The sequence below is a fragment of the Clarias gariepinus genome, chromosome 28 (genome assembly GCF_024256425.1).
Source record: "Clarias gariepinus isolate MV-2021 ecotype Netherlands chromosome 28, CGAR_prim_01v2, whole genome shotgun sequence".
Taxonomy (NCBI): Eukaryota; Metazoa; Chordata; class Actinopteri; order Siluriformes; family Clariidae; genus Clarias; species Clarias gariepinus.
Window position 1 is genome coordinate 2509521 of NC_071127.1, and position 4360 is coordinate 2513880.

Sequence of the window (4360 nt, forward strand, 5' to 3'; positions counted from 1 at the left end):
ATGGGGTTTTAGTGACTGCAGTACCTTCAAGGACCTTCAGCAGGGTCATGCAGGACAGCAGCCATATCACTGTGGACATAGGGGACAGAGTTATACTTATTTGAGATCATTTAGAAAGCACAAGAACTCTAAGATAAATTCATCAGATCTTGATGTGAATAAGTCAAGCTAAAAATCGTGAAATTTCTCATGGAAGTAATGAGTCACGGCATGAGAAACTGTTGCTTCCTGTCCGCATTTTAGCAGAATTTATGATTGTTATTTTCTTGATTTCAAAATGGTTGTTTTTTAAAATGCTTAAAAAAATGCTTTCCTTGATTTCAAAATGCAAAACAATTAAGCATGCAATTCATGATTTTGTATTTAATAAGTGCAAATCTCTTTGGTAACTGACCAGTCAGGACCTCAGAGAAAGACACATAACCCTCCAACCTTGTGGTCTAGTGAGCACTATTCTCTCAGAGCTGCTTCACAGTCACACGGATGTCATGTTGAACTTTTGCAACTTTGGTGGTGGAGACGGTACTTTATCTCTGTACCTTTAATTGGTCACTTTCAACACCCAAAGGTGTCGTCTTTGATGTCTTTCAGCTGTTTCCAGTGCTTCACTTTCCCCCCATTCTGCTGTATTACAGCCTTATTCCAAATTATATTAAATTCATTGTTTCCCCTCAAAATTATACAAACAATACCCCATAATGACAATGTGAAAAGAGTTTGTTTAAAATCTTTGCAAATGTATATTAAAAAAAAAAAAAAATCATATATTTCATTCTTTGCCATGACACTCAAAATTAAGCTCAGGTGCATTCTCTTTCCACTGAACATTCGATGGTAAATTCAGCTGATTTGACATGATTGGAAAAGACACACACCTGTCCATATAAGAACCCACAGTTAACATGAAGTACAGGGACTTGTCTGTAGACCACTCAGACAGGATTGTATCAAGTCACAGATTTGGCTACAGAAAACATTGCAACAGTGAAAGTCCAGATGAGCACAGTGGCCTCCATCATCCATACATTTAAGAAGTTTGGAACCACCAGGACTCTTCCCAGAGGGGGCCCATTAGCCAAATTGAGTGACTCAGGGAGAAGAGCCATATTTAGGGATGTAACCAAGAACCCAATGGTCACTCTGAAAGAGCTCCAGTGTTTCTCTGTGAAGAGAGGAGAAGCTTCCAAAAGAACAGCCATGGAGTGCTGCAGAGATGGTTACTCATGGTTAATGTGGTGATTGGGTAAAATACTCTGTGTTGATAAAATGAGCTTAAGTGGTAGGTGATTTGAATGTACAAGGACTGACAGCTGTCTCGCATGTTGGTAGAGGAAAGAGTTTTTTTTCTTGGAATTTTTCAGACAAAAGCCACTCCTCAGTAAAAGGCACATGACAGGAGCGCCTGGAGTTTGCCAAAAGGCACCTGAAGGACTCTTGGACCATGAGAAACATTTTTTTAAACACCTTTGTCACCAATTACAGACTCAAGTAAAATTCAAATCAAATTCACGTTATTTGTCACATACACAGTCATAACCACTGTCAATTTCGACACCCACAGTCTCTAGCAGCTGCCCGCCCGTATTTGATGCCTGAATCAAAAAGAAGATGCCTGAGAGAAAATAAAGATCCGTCACTTTTTTTGCATAAAAAAAAAATTAACATACGACATTTGTCTAGGGAAGTGGCATGCACAAAACTTCATGAGCCAGCCTTTACTCTCCATGTGCATCAGTAAGCCTTGGCCACCTATGATCCTGTTGCCAGTTCACTTTGGAGCACTTTTGGTACGTCCTGCCCACTGCAGGCTGGGAACATCCCACAAGAGCTGCATGTTTGGAGTAAATATAATGCAGTCAAGACATCACAATTTGGCCCATGTCAGTCACTCGAATCCTTTTACGCATTTTTTTCCCCATCCCTACAGCTTCGGAGACAAAATTTTTCCTTGCTGCCTAACATGTCCCATTCACTTTCATTTGCCGTTGTAACTGTAGCTAGTGTAACAAGGGCCACATTGTGATGTCTAGATGTCTGGGTTAGAACAAATCCATTTGCAATAACGGTATTGACAATCAGTAAGACATTATACAAGATGAGATGGGTGTGTTTAAAATGCATAGAACATTCCATAATGGAATTTTCATTGCACATTCACATAAAAAAATAAAGCATTACAACTCCGTGTGTGTGTGTGTGTTTGCGCAAGTGAGAGACAGAGACAGCATGTGTATGTGAAACTTGAAGTTCTGACATGTTAAGGCTTAAAACTCACGATTAAAATCATTCCAAGATCAAAGTTTCTTTTGAGTTTTTAGACTACTACCATAAATACATGCAGCAAAATACTTATTGTCCTGTACATATATAAATGCTAATTTTTTTAAGTTGTCATATGACCCAGCTCTTTTTAGGAGGTGTGGTGCCTGAAGCTGAACATGTTATTGAAATAAGAGCAAGGCAAACTGCAGCTAGATGGGACAAAAGGCGTCGTAGGAAACTGCACAGGGCGATTGCAAGATGAAGTGCTGAGGGGGCCTCTCTTCCTGACATCGTCTGTGGAAAAAGAACCAGTTAATGTTTGGGGAGCTGCGGAAACCAAAGCAGATGATATCAGAAAACATCATTCATGGAATGTGCTGTGAGGTGCAGGGTCTGCGGTCACTGCACCTCTAAAAAAAATTTATGACAATTTGTGAGACAAAGGGCAATCTTATGTTTTCTGCTTATCTTGTTAAAACTATTTATTGGTATTGAAGAGAGCATCTCAGCTTATTTGTTGTTACATTATAGGGTTAAGACCTGCCAACTGGATTGTAGGACCTTTATTCACAGAACCAGGATATAAAAGAACTTCTGTTGCACTTTGATGATGTTTTTAAGAATTGTTCGTATTTTGAGTTCACAAGTCCCTGTGCTCATTGTACTTTCCTTTGAACTATATTGCTTAGTTATCCTCATCTATTGTGTATTGCTTTAAAACTATTAAAGGACTACCTCCCATTGTGAGGCTAGTACCCCAAGTACCCTGTTGCAGCAGTGAGTTCTTTGCGAGAGGGACAGATGACCCCGGATGTAACACTTCCAAGCACTGATTCTAAGGTGAGTGCTGAATTACTCTCACGCTGATCTTTACAGAGTTTGACACTGGGAATGTTCCCTGTTGATGGTTGTGGTAGGGAACGGACCTATTGGTGTGACTCAATACCGGCCCAATACTGCGATAATCAGCCTTAATAAAATCAGGCTATTACCACTGTGCGGGCATGTTATTCAAAATTTCGGACGCGTATCTTTCTTGTTACACATTGTTACTCACGACTCAGACGTCTGTTGATTTCTTTGTCTCTTGTTTTATTTTCAACATCAAAACTCAACAGTTGTTACAGTTTCTTGCATAAATCCACTGTGGTCATGACAAGTCGTTTGCTGTGTCCTGTAGCTTACGGTCTTACGGTCTTGAATTATTGTTACAACAACTTATTTGTTATATCTTTCAGCTTGCGGTACTATAGCAGATTACGGTCAAAAGCTTGTGTTCTCCACACTTCCGAATCTTAACAACAACTAACGTGCGTGATAGACATGCAGCTACACAACTGTTGGATGATGTCACAGAACAACTTATGAAATGATGTCACAATACAACTTACGAGTATAATACTAAATGCTTAACTAATAAACTTTATAAACTTAATGCTTAAATAATAAAATAAAGACAAACACAACAACAAATCACAAGAATGAAATATGGCTCTTACAACCACCTTTATTTAATTATCATGTACATGAAGTTTTCAGTGACTGAAACTTCAAAGCACTTTTATAAGTCGCTATGGGTAAAAGCGTCTGCCAAATGCCTAAATGTATAAAGAAAAAGGCACACTCCTGCTCCAGTCAGAAATGCCCCTACATTTCGCTTAGCCTCAAGTCTATACATAAACTTATTTATATTAGTTTATGTACTTATATAAAAGTATGGTAAAACTACACATTAACAAAAGGTAGATTTGAGAAGAAATTATGTGTAAGTTCCCTAGCACATGATCCAGTTCATGGACCACTTTGACCACTGTAATTGATGCAGATGTTAATCTAGCCATGTCAGACCAGAACCTAGAATACTTTACTCCCCTTGAAGAGAATGAACTAATTTCACTCATCTCTTCTTCAAATTCATCAACCTGTAAATTAGATCCTGTACCGACACATTTTCTTAAACAGATAGTACCAGCAATAATAGAACCCCTGTTGAGAATAATTAATTCTTCACTCAGCATTGGATATGTTCCAAAATCTTTTAAATTAGCAGTTATCAAACCAATAATTAAGAAACCTGACCTCGACCCCTGTCAGCTGT